A 22,858-nucleotide genomic window follows, 5' to 3' on the forward strand; every position below is an offset into this window, starting at 1 on the left:
AAATGTTTGCAGTCAGTAAGCAATAGTCTCAACACATCATTAGCCCATATATATGTAATACTTCACTGTTAAATCTGCAAGGACAAATATTACCAGTTATACCATCTCTGATGTAACAGTTGGAATTAATGCGGCAACTATTAAGGTGAGGAATGTCAGTGTTATAAGAATCTGGTTTCCAGGAATGATAGATACGAAGGAGTACTCATTCTCTCAGGTATTACATTTGGTACAGAGGAGCAGATACCCTCCCATCTTATGACTTGCCATTCCATGTCTACTTAAGCAAGCAACTCTTACTACAGTGGGAAATTGAAGTTGGCTTCTCTGAAGAATGTCTCAAATCTATACAATTCTGAATGTGGTGATCAGTTTCATGTCTTGCTGTGTCCTGATGTAGCAATTTTCATCACAGACACAAGCTTGTAAGTTCATCACATATCATAAAGACAGAGCTGTATGTTACTTTTGAAAATCCATGTGATTTTCAATAAGAATAACACTTCACTCTCATTCTCTATTTCTGTTTTGGAAGGCAGAAAGAGTGTAGGAACAGAGAAATAATCAAATTTGGCTTACAAATTAAAATTATGAAGACCACTTTCTTCCTACTCTTCTATGTAAAAATCTACATTGTATTCTCTTTTTAGCAAAATTTATCCCAAGGGTGGATCTCTGAATCAGTAGAAGATGCCTTTCGGAACTCATCTCAAACCATATGGCAACCCACATCTTTGTCTACTATAATCACATGGATATTTTAGTTAGTTGTTAATAAAGATTTGAGACCTATGAAAGGGACCTCATCTGATGGTATGTATAGGAGTACCCATCTGTGATATAACAGACTTGCTAGGCTGTGTGGATGGCAAGCACTAAACTCATCATGAGTTTGCAAAGGAGAGCTTGTTTTTGCAAGAGAGTGTTTGGCAAGAGGGAGCAGCAATGGACTCCTGCGTCTTGCAAAACAGATAGACTGAGTGGTGGTCTAACACTCATATCAGCTAAGCGACACCTGGGGTGAGAAGGAGGCCTCACAGCCTGGTGCTGTTTTAGCTAAGAACAGAGATGTCCCCAAAAGCATATACTGAGCTCCTTGCCTTGAAACTGTGGCAAACAACTGACTCCTCACTTCTGACAACATAAGTGGCCTTGCCAAGGGCCAATCAACACATACTAATGATCCAGTGGGTCTCTTCCAACCTGGTTATTCTATGATTCTATGATTACCAAGAGGTGCTGACACGTTTTCAAAAGATATAAAATTTATATCTGAAAATGCTTTCTTTGCAAAAATGACCACCATACCTTAAGGATGGGTCACTGGGCCTGAACCTCTCTTCCTCCAGCAAGAAGAAATATCTTTTTAGTAAAAATCGAGCACCTCTGGCTCTGTCAGATGTTTTTCCCAGGAAAATAACTACTAACTAGAGTTTTTATTGTTACATGTTTTATATTTCCTAATTGTTACCTGTTCATAAGTGTTTACTCACTAACTTAGCAAGTGAATTTATCAACAGCAATCACAAATTTGTTTGAATCTGTCACTTGAATTAAATTACTGCCTCCAGCATCAAAAAATTGTCTCTCTAACAGGCACTGCTGCAAGCAGCTGCCCCTCACATGTGAGCTACATATATCAACCCTGTGTGTATCAGTCTCTAAGGAGACTCTCACAGGTAACTGGATTCTGACTTGCGGCAAAAACACATATAAGCGCGCGCACACACACACACAATCCTCCAGTCATAAATTGTCAACCAAGTCTGGGATTAGAGATTGGATCCAGCCCCATCTGGGCATCCTCTCTGAGGGAACAGTTAGAAAGCAAGGGGATCCATCTTGAACCTCGTGACTGAGTGGAAGGGAATCCCTCAGCCACCTGTCAGAATCTCACCAGTTCAACGTGATACCATCTTAACTTCTAAACAAAGCATGTTGTATTCATCGATCAAACCATTATTTCTCAACAGTTGCATAAAACTGAAAAGCAGTATGACAGAAGCCTACTTGTTTTAGTAATTTAATGATAGAATTGTCTTGCTTTTTTTTTTTTATAGTAAAGAGTGTTGTTTCTTTAAAACCAAAATTCATCACAGAGGAAATTCAGTCTCCAGCAGCGCAAATGGGAAGCTGGAGGTAAAACTACTATGAGATACTACCAGTCAGATGTATTTTGACACTGATATTGAAAATGTCAGCAAATAAACTCTCTAAGACACGTTTTGGAGTTTTTGAAAGCAAACATCCTTTACTACAGTGCTGGCATTTTCAGTATCAACACTGGCAACTTTCAGTCAGTTTTGAACTATACATTTTCGAAAGATTACAACTTAAAGGCAGCCAAACACACCGACAGTTCTACATTCAGAGTCACGAGGGTTTTATTTTTTCCAGAGATCTCTTCTTCTGAGATTTGAGAAGAAAAAGGAAGTTATTTCAAAGTTGTATGAGACCAAGTTTTAAAATATTGTATAGTTGTGCAAAGCAATAATTACACTTTTTTGCATAGTCATACTCCAAAACACTGGTGCAAATCTCTCTGCCCTAGAATAATCAATGTGGATTACATAGGACCATTCCACACATTGAAATAGTATGGCCAGGCCTGGCAACTTGTGTATTTACACAACCTTTTCTCCAAGTTACTTTGCATTTCTCTGAGACTCTACTGACTAGTTTCCTAAGAAACATCCCTCCTTGCATTTAAAGCTACCCTTTCATTAGACCTTCAAATCTTTTGAGAAATTGTACCAGGAACTCAGGAACTCCTGTTATTTATTTATATAATAGCAGACAATAGGCAAATTCGGAAACTGGCTAGTACCGAACAGGTTATTCCACCAGGACCCATCAATGCCCTTTACAGATGGCCAGTAACCCCTTTGCACTGCTTGTGCTCCTTCAGAAGCAAAGGCAAGCAGTGGCAACAGTAAAAAATAGCAAATTTGATGAGGGAAAGCTAATGGTTGGCTACATCTCATATTCTCACAGAGTGGAAAAAAAAAAAAAAAGCTAGAGATCAGCATGACTTCATATGCTCAGCAATCTGAAGAGGTGTTTAGCTACCAGATCCTTCTGCTTACATGACCATGAAGAATTTTTGTGATACAAACATATACTTGACAGATGCAGTGAGAGCAATTCATGTAGTTGCCATCCTATTGTAATAACATTCAATCATTATGAGTCAAGATGTATCTGAACAAATAAGCTAAAGATAAAAGATTCCATTACTTACCAGAAATCTTCTGTGGTTTTTTTAAACGAAAAAAGTCATTTTAGTTAAGCAAATAAAGATTTAAACACATTTCAAGATAAGTAAATAAGTAAATAATTAATCGAGACCTGTGTAATTTCAGAAGGACTATCCTTGATAGAAAATCAACATTTGCCTACAATTGAGCTTTAATAAACTGGACTATCAGTGCTGAATTTTAACTAATGTCATGCTTAGGAGATATGATACATAAAATACATTAGAAGAACAATGTGATGCTAAGCAAGCTAGAAAGCTAAAGCCTTGGAAGGTCTCGAATAATAGACTTTGTGCTGCTTTTCAGTCTGCTCTAGTGTATTCAGTGGTTATAAGATATTCCGTAAGAAGTTTCCTTTACTGTGTATATGACTATCAATAATAATAGTTATTATGTGTATAGCAGTATATATCTTTAAAAAACAGAGGTATTGGCAGATGTTTTTCAAAGACTATGCAGTGTTCTCTTTGAAATGAATACAAATACTATGCATGCTAGCATGATATTTGTTCATTCTATGAATTCTATCACTACGTAATAAATGTTATCATCTCCACATAAAAAACTCAGACCCTATAGCAACTCATAAAAGCAAATCATTCCACTTTAAGTGGAAAAACTGAAATCTGATTCATGGAGAAAACTAGATAGGACCACAGACAAAATACTACATTATGCCCACAAGACCAGACTTTCAGAATTGTCTTTCACAGTAACATGCAGATCTACACACATTCTCCCTTGAGCAGAGTAACTAAGTAAACTTCATTTTTTCTAAGCCCATCAACGTCATCAACATTTGTTAACACGAAGAAGTTTTGTTGAGTCTCACTGTATATCTGAGTGCTAGTTTATCTCTTCTGGGTGTAAATACATATAGCTCAAAGGTGAGAACTTATTCTGAGAAGAAATGTTTGTTTTTCTAACGTTTTTATCACAGTTAATTTTTGATGACATGAAAGTATTTCTTCATTATGACTAACTAAATATGTGTAACCCCTTATACAATAATGAAACATTTAAAGTAAATTAATATAAAATTGTTCTTTATATAATGAATATTTATGACATAAAATTTCCCCATAATTTCACAAAATAAAAACTATTGTTAATGTCTGGCCATCAACTTCTTTACTGTCCCAGAAAATTCTCTGATTACAATTCTGGCTATTATTCTTTTTTCTTTTAATATTATTGTTCTCTTCCTTTACTGTAGTGCAACAGTAGCTGCCTTTGAATGTGGGGAAAATGAACTATGTTAGCATTTACTGAAAAGAATGCAAGAATGAGTTTTGTCTTCAACTGATGTGTTAGCCCTCACGTGTTGCAAAGACAAGAAATTATGTATAAAATACAACTTCATATCAACAATTAATATTTTACAAGACCGTTCTAATTGAACCAGTGGAATTGGTCATGCTCTTGTCTTGTTCTTCGTAACACAAGTGGTTTTCCACGCATTTTCATAGTCTTCATGTCATGTTTTTAAGTAAGACTAGCCCATCAACAAAAATTATATTATTTTGAGTTCTTATAGATCTTTACTTACCAAACAATCAAACTGTATAGTCCACACTGACTTCTACTCTGTTTCCATGTAACCATAATCCAGTGTAAGTTGTTGAACACTGCTGGTTTTCAAGTGCTATCAAATCTAACAGGTTATCAAAATCATACTGTCATTGTGCTGGGAAAGAGATTGCAAGTAAGCCTGTGAAGGGAATGTATTTAAATGATCCAGGTCAACTATTTTCCAGAAAAGAGAATAACATGTTTGGAGTCTACAGAATCTGAGGTTCCTGTGGTGTTCCTATATAAGCAGACCCACTGGGTACATTGTTAGCAATGTGGATTCTCATTCACAAAACCTGGAGCTGGCTGAAAGATTAAGGTGGCTCTTTTGATTTAAAACATAGATATCCAACAAACAAAGCTTCATTTCTAATGCCATTGCCATATTCTGATTTCAAGCTCTACAGACTCTTTGATGGAGAGTTTGGACATAGACATCTTCACTGAGGAATTAAACAGTGCTGTTGCCAAAAACTCAATCATATTCAGAATACGACATGTAGAGCACATTCTTTACTTATTAAATGCATTTACAGAATGATCAATTTGATAATTCAAATGTTAAAGCAGCATTTCAAGGTTTCCTATTTGTCCTCAAAATAGTTGTAGTGCCTGGAATTAAATGAAAGAAGATAAAACCAATTTATTAAGAAATTCTTGAATTTTCAAACTCTATCCTGATCTGCCTGTGTGTGGGTTTAGCACTCACTTGGCAGGGTTGGCAGAGAGCAATTGTATTTTGTTAGACCAACTGACATCAATGAAAGAAATAGATGAGCATTTAGGCACACAAGCCCTTGTTCAGACATAGTCTATTCTCCTTTTGATGACAGTTTGTTTTTTACCTATCAGTAAATTAAAATTCAGTTACCAGACCACGGAATCCTATGAAAGGCTACAAAACATTTAATTTTTAATATCCTTGCAGTGCTCAAATACATCATAGTTTAAAAAAAAACAAACCCAAAACAAACAACCTTTAGGTCAAACTTTAATATGTGGGAGTTAAAGCTTAACTTTCCATAGGTGAACTTGGATTTTAGGTTAAGGCCGTTCTATTAAAGTTTTTTAAAGTACACTTTGAGACTGCGTGATCTGCCTACTTATTAGAATGGTTCTTCAACTGAAGGGATTCAGCTAAAAAGCAATATGACTCTGCAACACAGAGTTGAAATTCATGAAGTCATGTAATGTCTTTAAAATATATTGTTTTCACATAAACTAAAAGCTCATTCTCTGCCAAACATAAAGCCCAGAAAGGCATTTTGCATTTAAAATCTGGCATAAAATTACTTTAGTATGCATTGTAAAAAATAATATTTAGTACCATTTAAATATTATTTTTAACCAAGCTCTGCTTAATGATACTTACAACTAAAAAGAGTTATATTTGTTCTAAATAATCTTAGAGTTCACCATTTTTACATGACACACAATAGAAAGAATATGCCCAAGTTTTTAACAACCAAAATGATAGTTATTTTGCTCATTTTTTAAACTAGTTTAGCATATAATATGCTGTAAAAAGCTAACATATTTTGACATTTATAAAATATCCATATTATGTTATAATATGCATGCAACTTGTTCATTCCTGCCTATCAAAGTATCAATTTGAAATCTATTATTCATTATAAATAAAACTCTCAGAACAAAGTGAAATTGCTTTTTCAATATATGAAACATTGCTAATGTTAATGTCCACAATCTGTTTAGATTTTTGGTTTAGGTGCAATCTTTGGTCACTTACAGCACTGGGAAATGCAAAACAGTTCTCTTTTTATTGACTGTTTAAAAGAGTTCAATCCATCATATTTTACCTGATACAATTTTCCACTGTTATCTGAGGAAGAAAAGAAAGGTATACTTGGGTAACTGGCTCAGTATATCTAGGGTATTTTGCTTCAAAAATTTATAAAAGAGGAAACACAGAAAAAGGTAGTTTTTGAAAGTGTAATGCTATCACAAAAATCCAATTATTTTATCAATTACACTAAACACTAGATAACATCTAAAACTTTCCCCAGGGCCATTTAATTCACTTGGATGACTCTCCTGTTGGCAAATTCAGGAAAACCTTTCTGAGGCTGACAGAATATCCTATCATTTTTGAGATGGCGTTAAAGGCACCTCACCATAAAAGAATGCAAATTTTCAACCAGACTATAATCTCATCACTTGAAAAAACAAAGACAGATCAAAGGCAAGACCATAAACCTGAATTAGTCTTTTCTTATCTTGGCCTGAGAAGGTATCAGCTGATCAGTCATATTTGTGCTTCTGTCAGATCCAATCACTGAAGATCAATGATGCTCCTTCCTACCTGGAACTTCTGATGAGACAATCTGACTCAGTATCTCCCTGGAAATATTTCTCACATTAAATAATTTTGAAAATATTTAGCACAAGAGATAAAACTATTTAACATTCTTAAAGGTTATATGTACACATGTATATAAGTAGGGAATATTTGAATCTGTTCCAGGTTCATCTGCTCTGGGTCAGATACATTGCCACAGAGAGCAATTAAAAGATTAACATTTCCTCCAGCTAATGATCTAATCTACCATACATGAAGCTATTCTTTATCCACGGGCTAAATTAATTTCATGATAGCTATTCTGTTGTAGAAAGACTAAAAGATTAAAAAAGGAGATGAGTTCTCTTTTTGTACTAGTGTCACTAGTATTGGTGGTCTTCATGTATTTATAGATCCTGTTTCTTCTTTAATATAGAATTATTATAAACTAAATTTTTCTAATTTGTGCTTTGTTATGGTCTTATTATAGGTTTCTTTATTGGATTTGTAGAATACCAAGCTATTTCAAAATTAGGAGTACCATTTGAAATCAAGCTATCATGAATGTTGTATTTTTTATTAGTATAAGCAATATGACATGAGATTCAATTTGAGGTGCCTGAGGGGGTATGCTTTATAAATGTCGGATATTACTACAGTTTTATTCATAATTCATATTTATCAATAAAATTCATAAATTCAGACATATCAAGAATCTTAACCTTAAGGTAATTTCAAGGTCCAAGAAATGTCCACAGCTTTGATAAGTAGTCCAAGTCATGAGGAAAAGTTAAAATGGGTGCTCAGGCCCACACTGTCATATGCCTTATCTAGCAGTCTAAATATTTTGTAGTTTCACTGTATTTTCTGTATTATGCCATAGTTGTATGTGCCCATTTGTGCAAGCAGCATTTGTATGCTCCTTGCAGCCCTGCAAAAAAAATACTTGAAGAAATACTTGTTCTCTACTTCTGTAGATATAGTTACATATATGTAGTTTTATGCAAGTGAATATTAGTAACTTTTCGTTTGGATGAAAAACAACTATATATCATGAGATATATAAATGTTAGTGTGTTTACCTAGTACATGTAGACAATTATCTCTAAAATATAGCATGAACATTTACAGGAATAGTCATCTAATATGATCTTTAACAAGAATACATGAAACAGCCTCCACTTAAATAATCGTTTCAAAAAACTTATAGATGAATAATGAGACTGTAAAAAAGGATCAGTCCAAAGAATAAATCATATTTTTCATTTTCCATGTTGACAGTGAATTTTCAGTTTTGTTGACACTGCGTTGGAAAGATTTAGACATCTATCCCTATGAACTCTGTTTTTCAATGCCAACATTTTAGACTGCTCTTTTAGCACCTGGAGTCCTCTATGAAGTTAACAGCTAACAACTATATTTGACACAAAATACCTGCCTATACAGTGTCTGTGGAAGACAATCATCTTATTCAAGTAAATGTTTTCCCATATAATGAGAATTAACATTTCTAAGCCTGTAGATACATAATTACATGTTTTGAATGGCTGAAAACTAAGAATGTAGTTGCAAAATAATAAAGTTGCACATTTAAGAAAAAATACAAAATTCCACCCAAAAGAGACTGTATATAACTTCTAATCTCATTGAAGCAGAAACCTAAGCACTCCACTCATAATAAGTTATGCCACTACACATCTGCTACCAGAAGAGCTAAACTTACTCAAAAAGACCTTATGAAAGCACCATAAATTGTTAAATAGACTGTGTGCCAAATTGTCTCAGTAGTCAAGAACATGGTTATCTATTTTTTGTACCTTTAATAGTAAGGTTCAATGACATTTTCAGTTGCAAAGCAGAAAGTTCTAGATTGGAAATTAGTAGGCATTAAGGAAATACCAGTCTTTTGTCTGAAATAAATTCTCTCAACTCATCCTGGACAACCTCACATTCACCAGGTACTGAGGAAATCAGGAAAAGAGAAAGCTTTTAAAGATTTTGGCACAAGGACATCCAGCGAAAGATATACAAGGCACTGTGGAAATTTCTACTCAGAGCATACTTTGGAGATATATCTAGCCAAGAACTCTGCATTGAGTAAGTGGCTGGTGGCAAAATACCTCAAAAAATATACATGAAATAGATCAATAAACTGATATTTTTGTTACATGTATTTTTCTGCTGAAAAATTCTGATTGCTTTTGTGCAATTTTTGACAAAAAGTGGGTGTTCCCATAAAAAGCAATCATTGCAAAAAAAAAATATATAAAATAATGAAATATTTCTGGTCAAGAAATCTTTGTCCTGAACAAAGGAAGATGGTTTTGTTTACAGAAGTTAAGAATTATCAGCTACCTATCGATCCCAGTGTTTCCTGATAAATAAAAGAATAACAGTTTTGCAAGGGCATATTACCAGCACTGATTAATATATCCTTACCCCTAAGACTTAACTAAATTTTGTAAAGCAGTGCACAGGCATAGCACTACTACTAAAAAAAAAAAATGTGTCAGATATGACAGTAGGGTAATAAAATTCTAAACACAGAAGAAGATAACAGCACTGCCTTGAGACAAGTAGAGGTCTCAGTACAGAAGCATTCCCTATGATTATGGTATGAAACAGTCCTTGTCATCATCACTCCTCAACTAAAATACGTTTTTCAGGGACTCTGTAATTGCTGTTGCCAGTGCCAGATACAGAATAGTCTTCTGAATAGAGTTTGAAGATCTTCATTGGGTTAGGAAAACATTATCTTCATCATTAAAATTTATTCGTAATTGTAATTTCATAAAACACCAGTTGCAAAGAACATTGCCTTTGAATGGGCTGCTATAGAGAATCTAGAAGAGAATATTTTTTTAATTCTTACACAAAATACTAGAAAGATAAATTATACCTCAAAATATGGCTCAGAAAATGCTTAAAGACATCAGGAGTCTCAAGGTTTTGTAATGATCTTTGGAATAAGGGAAAAGAGTTAAACAGGCTGAAGAAGCAGTAAATAAATGCAAGTGTAGAAGCTGTTACAGCCAGACAAGTCACAGAAAATGCTCGCTAAAGATTGACCTGTCACAATACAATTTCAAAAGATTACTGAGGTATCTATGAGAAAGAAAGATAAATTGCATTAAAGTCATGAGAGAAATTTACAAGAGTGCCTTAGGGAATATTTAGGAAGGCTTACTTATCTTGGGAGACTTTGATTTCCCTAAACTCCATCTGTAGTCAGTGTGTGAGAATGATTTCTCCAGAAGGCAATTCAGAATGGCTAAATTGGCTTTTGCTTTGAATCACATCTAGAGAGGGCCATTTCCATTGATAACTTTGGGAGCCTAGAGCAACACAGAAATGACTATAGAATCAGATAGATTTTTTTTTCAGCCAAATACATTTTTCACAAAAAAACCTACATTCATTTATTTAATGATAAGGAAACATTTTTTTTTCTGAACTGATCTCTATTTAAGCTTATATTTTAATAAAAAAATAACACTGAATCTCTTGTGGGCAATATTTGTGGGGTATAAGCTGGGAAAGTACCTGCTTTTAGAAGTGATGAAGAAAGAGTGAAGTATTAAAAGCACTTCTCATTCTTAAATTAGTGATATTACATATTAGAGAGAAGAAAATGCTAAGATTGTGTGGACCGATGTAGTTTTGAAAGTGCTTAAGTTGCTACAGTATCGATAAGAGCCCAATGGGACTTTTGCCTCTATTCTATAAGAAGTCAACTAAAGTTTAAAATATATCAGTTGAAAAACATGAGGAAAAGAAGTTGTATTTCTTTATTGTTACACTGCTTTCCATCTCAGATATTTTGTGATATACTATAGCTGTTGGGGATTTTGAATCACAAGGAATTTTAGGTACCACAATTTTAAAAGGTAAAGGAGGTAAGAGGTAAGCATATTCTAAAACCACAGTCATGTGATTTGTATGATGTGTTGGTTTTGACAGCTAGTTTAATCTAGATAAATAATGAGAATGACAGTAGTATCTTCCTTCACAAAAGATGGAGGTAGTAAAAATGGATTTGGGAGATACAAAATACTTCAGTACCCCAACAGGGACTCCTGTTGGTAAGAATGTTCTCAAGAATTTTTTCTGTCCACCCCTGTTTCACCGTTCATGTTCTTATTTAAATAGCTATATATGTATAGCTATTTAACAAAAAAAACCCCACAAAATTCAAAATAGATAGCATCTTTTATGTATTTATTAAAAGTAAGAACAAGATACATTGAAATATAGTTAACTCTAGTGTTAAGATACTCAGAAGTGTTTGCTGGAGAATTACAGCTCCCTTCTTGTTTCCAGCAGTACTTATTTACCATAGCTATTACCGATATAACCATGCTAATCAATAAATATCAGAACCAAAATTATGGTATATATTAAAGTGGTACCATAACTTGTTTCTGTTTTTATTAACTGAAGAGACTGGGGTCTGTAGGAAGTACTAATCATCTGAATCAAACACAACCCTTTGTGCTAAAACCCTTTAATTCCACCATTTCTTTGTGGTTTCCAGGGAATCACAGAATCACAGAATCATAGATTGGTTTAGGTTGGAAGAGACCTTAAAGATAATCTAGTTCCAACCATGTTGCCATGGGCAGGGACATCCCACCGATCAGGCTGCCCAAGGCCCCATCCAGCCTGACCTTGAATACATCCAGGGATGGGGCATCCACAACTTCCCTGGGCAATTTGTTCCAATGTCTCATCACTCTCATGGTGAAGAAATTCTTCCTTAAATCAAGCCTGAATCTGCCCATCTCCAGTTTATGCTCGTTCCCCCTCATCCTGTCCACTACAAACCTTTATGAATAGTCCCTCCCCAGCTTTCTTGTAGCCCCTTTCAGGTATTGGAAGGCCGCTATAAGATCTCCTCAGAGTCTTCTCCAGGCTGAACAAGCCCAATTCTCTCAGCCTGTCCTCATATGGAAGGTGCTCCAACCCTCTGATCACCTTCATGGCCCTCCTCTGGACCCATTCCAACATTTCCAAACCCTTCTTAAACTGAGAATTCCAGAACTGGACACAGTACTCCAGATGAGCTCTCACAAGAGAGGAATAGAGAGGCAGAATCACCTCCCTCAACCTGCTGGCCACACTACTTTTGATGCAGCCCAGGACAATCTATAGACATAAGAAAATCGGAAAATCTATTTGGAACAGATAAAAAGTTACAAGCATTTTATGTAAAGGAAACTAATTTCAAATTTCAGTCCTTGTGTTTGCAAAATGATATCCAGATTTGATTTCAGTGTATTCTCAACTGTGCATAAAGTAACAGAAACACAATTAATTTACAATCCCCTAAAGAACAAAAAGTACTCATGGCTTTGGGATAAAAAAAATATTGTGCTTTCCTCCCTTCCCCTTGACCCTCACTATCAGGAACTCTTTCTTTCCCCATTATTGTCACCAGGTTTTTAGAGAAAGGCAGGGAGGCAGGGCAGTGAGGCAATCCAAAACCAAGAGCGGCCATCACGAAGCCAGAGCCTCACTTGCTCCCTTATAAAAAGTTGGATGCACACTGAAGGGAAGGCCTGCAAAGTAGCTAGAAATGAGCACTGTGATGCCTAAAAGCAGAATTAGAAATGGCAAAGCCAGAACTGAAAATATAGTTCTTTATTTTCACATAAATTTTAGAGGAAAATCTAAAAAAAAAACCCCACAAATACATTATTATGCAAGACTGTCAAGTGGACATAGCCTAATTTGAGATTGGTACGAGATTTCCTGCTCCCAATCTAACCTATTTCTGTTTCAAAATTACCTTGTTGCATATATGACCCATGAAACACCTGCTGAACTACTAGAGTTTGTAAACTGGCACATTAAGGGAACTCAACATCAGGGACTGTTCTCTGTGAAAACCAGCGGGAAAGAAATTTTTCCTTCGGTTGCTGACCAGTAAGGAACAAAAATGTCCCAAAGTACCAACAGTTGTTAATGAATGCTCACTGAAAAGAACAGTCCTTCTGAAACAATAAACCTAAAGGACATGGACCATTTGCGCATAGACAGGGTAAACTGAAAGTATTTCAGAGTTCTCTAAAATTGGAGGGACTTGCAGTGCAATACGCCACAGACTGTTTCTGAGGCAAAACTTCTTGTTCCACAGCTACTTCTCAGGACAGTTCTTTGGAAAATCACCTTCTCTCAGAAAAGGACAATTTCTCCTGTAAAAGACATATACAGAGTGAAAGCCTAACTTTTCTTATACCATGAGGAGTTTTAGCTCTTCAGAAGGACAGGAGATTCACTCTCCCTTCCTCTTCATCCTTTCTCTTTCAGCTATTTCCTTAGAATGACAGAATCACAGAATCACAGAATAACCAGGTTGGAAGAGACCCACCGGATCACCGAGTCCAACCGTTCCTACCAAACACTAAACCATATCCCTCAGCACCTCGTCCACCCGTGCCTTAAACACCTCCAGAGAAGGTGACTCAACCACCTCCCTGGGCAGCCTGTTCCAGTGCCCAATGACCCTTTCTGTGAAAACTTTTTTCCTAACGTCTAGCCTAAACCTCCCCTGGCGGAGCTTGAGGCCATTCCCTCTTGTCCTGTCCCCTGTCACTTGGGAGAAGAGGCCAGCACCCTCCTCTCTACAACGTCCTTTCAGGTAGTTGTAGAGAGCAATGAGGTCACCCCTCAGCCTCTTCTCCTCCAGGCTAAACAACCCCAGCTCTCTCAGCCGCTCCTCATAAGGCCTGTTCTCCAGCCCTTTCACCAGCTTTGTTGCTCTTCTCTGGACTCTCTCCAGAGCCTCAACATCCTTCTTGTGGTGAGGGGCCCAGAACTGAACACAGTATTCGAGGAGCGGTCTCACCAGTGCCGAGTTAAATGTCCTGATTCACTAAGGCTACACATAACTACTGAGTTACATCCTGCTAATGACAGATTAGCAAAAATTGAGTAAATAATCAGGAAAACTAAAGGTATTATTTGTGGAACTCCATTGCAATCAAAAAATTCCACTTCTTTACCTTTAAGTCTACCTGTTTTGAGACTGTCTCCTGTCAATATTCTCCCCTGTCTTCAGGACAGCTTTTCTTTTATTTTTTTTTTAAAAAAGAGAGAGAAGCAGAGACACAGTTTCTAAATATATTTTATTACTTTCTAGGTCCTATAAAAATCATTGAGCAGATAGCCTTTCATCTCAAGATAAATGTTTATCTCTGGTGAGTATTTTCAAAAGTATTATTCTATTCCATAAACACACAGTGCTAATTTTTAATAATGTGCTGCTATTACAGAAATTATGCCCTACTCACCACTAAATATTTAAATTGTGCTGCTTACAATCTGCAGATACCGTTAGGGAAAAAAAAATCACGGAAAGGGTCATTGGGCACTGGAACAGGCTTCCCAGGGAGATGGTTGTGTCACCTTCCCTGAAGGTGTTTAAGGGACGGGTGGATGAGGCGCTGAGGGGCATGGTTTAGTGTTTGGTAGGAATGATTGGACTCTGTGATCTGATGGGTCTTTTCTAACCTGGTGATTCTATGATTCTCAATTAATAGTTTCCCGTTTATTTTAGTTCTTTGACTTTTTGTCTTTTCTTCAGCTTCCCTTTTGTTTTATAGATGCCATGCTGCTGTAAAATGTTGGAGTCTTTAATCAGCACATTATTCCTATTGTCTGGGCTTACAATATGTTTACTTTTATATTCTCTTCTGATGTCAATTTGAGGCACTGTTGACCTGATGTATCCTAGTCACTGCCAAAATATTTACTTAGTTTGAAACACATTATGTCTACTGAACCCCAGTGCTGAGGACATTGTTCATTATAGCTTACGTTTTGTTTACAAGGGATCAATTAATAGACTGCTAGCTTTAACAAGGGCTAAGTCACAGACTCATGGAACCATAGAATCAATCAGAGAATCATAAAATGGGTCAGGTTTGAAGGGGCATTAAAGATCATCGAGTTCCAACCCCCCTGCTGTGGACAGGGATACCTCCCACTAGACCAGGCTACTCAAGGCCCCACCCAGCCTGGCCTTAAACACTCCCAGGGAGGGAGGGCATCCACACCTTCTTTGGGCAACCTGCTCCTGTGTCTCACCACCCTCACTGTGAAGAATTTCTTCCCAATCTCTAGTCTAAATCTTACCCTCTCCAATTTAAAGCCATTCCCCCTTATCCTATCACTATATGCCCTTGTAAAAAGTCCCTCCTCAGCTTTCTTGCATGCCACCTTCATTTACTGGAAGGCCACTACGAGGTCTCCCAGCAGCCTTCTTTTCTCCAGGCTGAACAACCCCAACTCTTTCAGCCTGTCCTCATAGCAGAGGTGCTCCAGCCTTCTGATCATCTTTGTAGCCCTCCTCTGAACCCATTCCAACATTTCCAAATCCTTCTTATACTGAGAATTCCAGAACTGGACATAATGCTCCAGATGGGATCTCACAGGGGAGGAATAGAGGGGCAGAATAACCTCCTTTGACCTGCTGGCCATGCTTCTTTTGATGCAGCCCACACAGATATGGTTGGCCTTCTTGGCTGCAAATACACATTGCTGGCCCATGTCAAGCTCCTCATTAACCAGCACCCCCGAGTCCTTCTCTATACGGCAGATCTCAATCACATCATCACCCACTATGCACTGAAATCGAAGATTGCCCTGACCCATATGTAGGACCTTGCACTTGCCCTTGTTGAACCTCATGAGGTTCTCACAGGTCCACTTCTCCAGCCTGTCCAGGTCCCTCTGGATGACATCCCATCCTTCCAGTGTGCCAACTACAACCACTCAGCTTGGTGTTGTTTTGCAGAATCAAACTTAGTAACTCAATTAAGGTTTCTAAAATAGGTATGTGTTTATTCGCCAGCAGGTGTGAGGGAGTAATCCTCCTAACTCGCACACCATGTGGTCTAACAAGCAGTTAGTTATAGTGTAAAGACATGCCTGTTCATAAATGCCTATTACATATTCATGACCTTTCCCTGCTTCCTATTATAATTAGATTTGAGAAGCTTCTCCCATACCGGCGCAGGTGCAGTGTCTCCTGGTGGTTGTGGTCAAGGGTCTCAGAGGGTCCCAGCATCCCTGAACTCAATCTGTGCACAGGTGCAGTCTCATCCTGGTTGAGCTCCAGAACTGCAGAGCAGGATGCAGCCAGCTTTCTGCTGCTGTTCACATTCCAGCTTTCCCTTATCAGTGAATGTTTGTGAAAGAGGTCCTTCCTTATCAACACCCAGGGTCTCCAAGGAATTGATAAATAGGCATACAATATAGGGGAGAAGTTTGAAAAAACTTGGAGGGTTTAGCTCACTAGAATTCACACAGTTTGCTAGTAAAGGCCTTGAAGGTCAGTAGTTCCCAGGGTCATCTTTTCTACCCTTTTAAAAATGGGCACTGTGTTACCCTTCTTCCAGTCACGAAGGACTTCTGATTGCCATGACTTTTCAAATATCATGGAGAGTGGCTTGACAACCACAACAGCCAATTCCCTCAGGACTCTGGGATGCATCTCATCAGGTCCCATAGACTTACAAATGTTCAGGTTCCTCAGGTGGTCATGAACCTAATCCTCCTCTACTGTGGGAGGGAGTTCACCCCCTTGGTCACCATCTTGCTTTCCCAAGCCTCAGGAGGGGTAAGGAGAGCAGTTATCAGTGAAGACTGAAGCAAAAATTTTGTTAAGTACCCCAGGCTTCTCCTTGTCTGTTGATACAAGGTCACCATTCCCAGCCATCAGTGGCGGTATGTTGTCTTTGACCTTCCTCTTTTGATTGACGTATGTGTAGAAGCCCTCTTTGTTATTCTCTACTTCCTTTGTCAAGTTTAGCTCCAGTTGCACCTTGGCCTTCCTGACCTCATCCCTACATAAGTGGGCAGTGTCCCTGTACACATTCCAGGTTATCCATCCCTACTTGTACTGCCTATGCAGTTCCCTCTCCTTCTTTAATTTAACCAGCAGGTCTCAACTCAGCCACACTGGTTTCTTCCCTTTCCTGTCTCATTTTCTACATACAGGGGATGAGCACTCTTGCACTTCATGGAAAGCATCCTTAAATATCTGCCAGCTCTGTTCCACTCCCTTGTCCCTGAGGACCATGCCCCAGGGTCTTCTCCCAAGAAATTCCTTGAAGAGATGGAAGTCTGCTTTCCTGAAATTTAAGCTCCTGACTATATTCCTCGCCTGTCCCATATCCCTCTGGACCTTGAACTCCACCAGTGTGTGATCACTGCAACCCAGGCTGCCTCCAATCCTAATGTTACCGATGAGCTTACTTGTATTCGTGACCATCAGGTCCAGTATTGCTTCTCCTCGGGTCGGGTCTCTATCAGCTGGACTAAGAAATTAACTTCAATGCACTCCAGGAGTCTCCTGGATAGCCTACAACTTGTCGTGCTACTTTTCCAGCATATGTCAGGGTGGTTGAAGTCCCTGAGTAGGATGAGAGCTAACGTGAAGCCTCCTGTAGTTGGAGGAAGAGACTTCATCAGTTGGTTCACCTTGATTGGGTGGCCTATAGTATACAACAACCACAAGGTTCTCGTTGGTTCCTCTGTCTTTAATTCTGACCCACAAGCTTTCAACCTGTTCATGGCTATTCTTCAGTGACAGCTCTTCACATTCTATCCCTTTCCTGAGATAGAGGGCAGCACCTCCACCCCTCCTAACCGGTCTGAATACATAAGGGTTAAACACATCTGTATTGAAGTAATTATTTACAGAGACCAGAAGTGTAGTCTGATTGCATGCAATGTCAATTTAGAAGTCATTTACTCCCAGTAGAATCACTCAGTATATGACTGTAAAGATAAAGCTTTCAGTATCTCCTTGTTAGGTAGAATACTAAAGCAGAATTCATGCAAAGTGGAATTTAAAGACTGAGATTAAATATTTAGAAACTCTCCACATTTTTATGTGGTTTCCATCTGTAAATAGGGTAAAAATACTACGGTGATATGCACTTCAAACTGTAAAAAATTATATGAGAGGAAAATGTGTAGAAATTTCTCTCATTATTGTTTTGCTTGTATATTTATTTCTCTATAACGTAAGACTTTTAAAATAAAGCCTGTATTGCTAGTTATCATAAAGGAACATTTGCTTTATTTACTTTATCTTTATAATTCTATATGGCATTTCTAAAGTTACTTTGACTGCATAATATCTATGATTAAACACAGAATTTGTTCGAAGTATAACTGCAAATATTATGAAGGTTCTTTTCAAAAGGTGTTTTGACATTTCCAAGGTTATACTAATGGCAATATCCGAGTTACAGGAATCACAGAATACTAAAATCCTAAACACTGATCAGAACTCCAAAGACAATTCTGTGATACAGAATATGAAAATTAATAAATGTAAAACTCATAGGAACAGAAAGAGTAAAAGATGCTGAAGGAAAACCTGTATGTGTCCTATGATAGGAGAAAGAAGATATTCAAGTCATTACATCAGTATTGTTACATGTGAGAAATACAAACCCAGATAAGTCTGTAACTTAAATACTGGAATGAATGAAAAAAGAAAATTTTAAAAGATTGATCCTGCATACAAACTTCTAAAAATCCAAACATAATAAATCACTATTACAAATATCTAACAATGAGTTCAGTACAGAAGATTAAAAAATTAATTACTGGGCAGATAAAAAATAATATTAAATAAATTTATCCTGACAATGTCAATTATTTTTTAATATAGAACATGATTTTAATTTCATCTAGAACTGACTAAACTGAAACCAAAGTTTTTTGTTTGGGAAATATTACATCCTATAAACAGAAAAATTTTTATTGTTCGAAATATATTTCCAAATTGAATCAAATGTTTCAGAATATTTTAGATGAAAAATTAACTTTTATGTCAATATTGTAAAAATCATCCCTGGGAAGAAGGTAATATTCCAATTTTGTCCATGTCACTGAGGTTATTTGCTCAGAATACAGGATGCCTGAATTCAATTCCTTTCTTGATTGTACCAGCTTTATTCTCCCTTCAAGTATAATGATCTCTGAAGGCATAAAGACTAAGAGGTCCCAGATAAACATACAAGAAAATGAAGTTTATATCAGAAGGCCATGCAAGGGTTTGCATTCTTTGTGTATAATGAGTTTGTCCTGTTGGTATAAGAAATAAAACATTAATGGAAAGAGAAACTGTAAAGATAATGGTCTTCTGTCCCTCTGTATATTGTCTTTTGGGTCCTATTAGAGCCATTTTATGATATCTAAAATTGAGCTGATGATCAAGGAAATGATGATGTATAAAAATAAATGCAACAAGATTACCAGTGAGAACACTAATTCTTGAGCTACTATGTAAAATAGCTTATGGCTTTGCTTTCTGTTAACATATTGGCAAAACTACACTTCATTTATTTTCCTTTTAGAAACACTCAGCATCATTTTTTTCTTCTATGTCAAAAAGAACATTTTGAATCAAACTTGAATTCCAGATTTTCTTTTTGGAGAAATATCTACTTCCTCCCCCAGGTCCCCCACCATAAGTTTTAGTTGACATAATTTTTTTGAAAGTCATGACAATCATAAACTGCAAATACCCAATTAGTTATTCACAGTGTCTTCCATTATGGTCAGTTGATTTGCGTTCATTTTGCATTAATGCAGCTTAAATTACTTATTTAAGCCACTCCCAATTTATAATCTTCAAAGGAAGAGGAAAAGAGTTCATCATTTTAAGCATGAACAGAAATCCCTGTGTAGCTTTAAAACTCTGGCTGGTTTATAGTGCCATCCATTGTACGTTCCCGCATCATTAGTAGGAAAGGTCAAGCAATATTTATTTATATTAGACAGGAACCTCATGAAACTATCACCATGAAACTGTCCCTGTGACTACAAAACTGACACATGTGCAGTACTGGTTAATTCATTGTTTAATGACAGCACAAACACTAAAGTTACAGTTCAACTCTTGTCCTCACATATAGCTACTTTATTAAGCAAAGCTAATTTTATCAAACAAGAAAGACATTCTTCTTCATGCAGACAATGTTATAAAATTCAAGAAAGAATAATGTGTTCCAGAGATCAATAGTGCAGTAGCTTTGTCCTTAAAATTAATGCCTTAAATAATAAATAGTGGTCTGCTTTCTATGCAGAGAAACAATCTAATTTTCAGCCCTTTGTTTTATTTGATAATTATAAACACAGAGTACAACCTCAGTTGTCATTAGATGTTTGATTTGTTCAGAGATGACAAGTTCTTTAGACAAATAATTTCATAGAATCATAGAATAACCAGGTTGGAAGAGACCCACCGGATCATTGAGTCCAACCATTCTATATATTACAATAAGAGAATTGCAAGAAATAGAAGCTAATACAGGCAGAGATTTGATTAATTTCCTCCTATCAAATATCAAATGCTCAAAAAGAAAATATCACATTTTATAAAGAGTTAAATAATCTTCAAAATTCTAAATGTTTTTGTCTTAGTTTATCATAAATATTTTATTATTATACGTATGCAGAAATTTACTAGACTATTAGAACTAACAAATTTCATGGACAAGTTGGTTTTTGAAAACTATCGCAAATGAAGTTGAATGAGATATAATAAGTGGGAGAAAAAAATATTCCATGTCTTTTTTCATGAGATTTTTATGAGGTTTTCAATCCTAAGATTTTTTTTTTTTGTTATTCAGTGTATTTGCTGCTAGATTTTTGGTTTATCTTCCCTCATTTGAGACACTACTGCCATGCACTCTATCATTATTAATTTTGTTGGAATTTTGCTGAAGCTGATTTGGAAAACATCATTGTATATATATGGAGGAAGACATCTTCCTATCAAACATAATTTTGCTTTATATCTGCTCTTAGATTCCCACTTGAGGAACATCTACATAAGTTTTGTACCAGCAGTATGAGATCCTTTGTAAATGAAGTTGTGAGGACAAAACATATGGAGGACATTTGGAAATGAAATACGTCAATTACTCGTAGGCTGCAGGTGGTATAATGGTTGGCAGCTCTCCAGTTAAGCACTGTTGTATGGGATTAGCTGTTCTTTTCATCAGGTTTATGGAAAATAATATGCAACAGCAAGATTTGGCTGCTTAAACCTAGAGCAAATTATTTTTGTCATTAATCTCTAACAGAAAGCCAACAAAATTGTCTCATATTCTAAAACCGTTGTATAATTTTCTGATATTTGACTTGCTATAGGAATCTCCACAAATTAGAGAGGAAAGAAGAATTCAAAAAAGGAATATCATAGATAATTCCCAAAAGATTTTTTTTTTACATTTTTGGCACAATGAATAAATGGACAAAATATATGTGAGCTCAAATAAAGCCAAATGAAGTGTTTATTTTTCTTGATTAGGTTTGAAGTTTTCAATAAAAAAAATAATGCAAGAAGGGCGAGTACAAAGTACCACAACTGTGGAGCAACAACCCCAAGCATCAGTATATGCGGTGGGCTAACCAGCTGGAAAGCAGCTTTTCAGAAAAGGACCTGAGTATCTTGGTGGACATTTGGTTGATCCTGAGTCAGTAAGGTGTCCATGCCACAAAGAAGGCTGGTTGTATCCTGGGCTGCATGAAGAGGAGTGTTGCCAGCAGAACAAGAGAGGTTATCCTGCCCCTTTCCTCAATGCTGGTGAAGCCACAGCTGGGTTACTGAGTTCTGTTCTGGGCTCCTCTCTACAGGAGAGACATGGGGCCACTGGAGAGAGTCCAGTAAATGTCCAGGAATATGATGAAGTGACTAGAGCATCTCTCCTAGGAGGAGATACTGAGAGAGCTAGGAGTGTTCAACCTGAAGAAGAGAAGACTCAGAGGGATCTTATCAATATATATTACTACACGTAAGGACAGTGTAAAGAGGATGGAGGCAGGCTTTTTTTCGGTGGTGCCCAGTAACAGGCCCAGAGGCAGTGGACACAACCTGAAAACAAAGGAGATTTTCTCTGAACATCAGGAAGGATGTTGAGGTAACCAAGCACTGGCACAGGCTGCCCAAGAAAGTTGTGGAGTCTCCATCCATGAAGATATTCAGAAGCTGTCTGGACGTGGTCCTGCATGACCTACCCTATGCAACCCTGCTTGAGCAGGGAGGTTGGACCAGACAACCTCCAGAAATACTTTCCAACCTCAGCCATTCTGTGTTTATGTGAAAACATTGCCCTGAAAAAGATCATTCCCATTTAAATTGCAAAATTAAAACTTTTTTTTTGACAAACTTTTCTCACAATTGACCTCATTTTGCAAATATACGCAGTGCCTGCAAAGACACGTTTTTCAGTAGATAAACTATCTATTAAAAATATTATAGCCATCTAGCTCTAGGACTACATTTGTAATAGAAGGAAATGATACTTCCCAGTATAAGATCTTTTAATGTCTAGTCTCTGATGGAAATCTCAAATGTGGCTGATAATTGTCATCCACTAGAAGAGTCCATATTTCTTCTGTTTCATGTGCAAGTGTTTGGAGTACCCCTGTGTAACAGACTGACAGAATATAATGTCTTTAAAATGTCTTAAAATCCTCAAAGAATTTCATATAAGAATGCTGAATAAACACATACTACAGACAAAACTATGCCTCAGTAGTCTGAATAGCTTCATATGTGCCTGTTTCCAGAATGGGTTAAGCTCCTCTGAATACTACACATGGAGACATCCTTTGATTGTACACCTGAAGAGGCTGACTCACTGGTTACTTACTCTAGGAAGCAGACCAAACTGCTTCGCCATGATCCTTGTCCAGTACT

This window comes from Phaenicophaeus curvirostris, chromosome 1 (genome assembly GCF_032191515.1).
Source record: "Phaenicophaeus curvirostris isolate KB17595 chromosome 1, BPBGC_Pcur_1.0, whole genome shotgun sequence".
NCBI classification, from domain to species: Eukaryota; Metazoa; Chordata; class Aves; order Cuculiformes; family Cuculidae; genus Phaenicophaeus; species Phaenicophaeus curvirostris.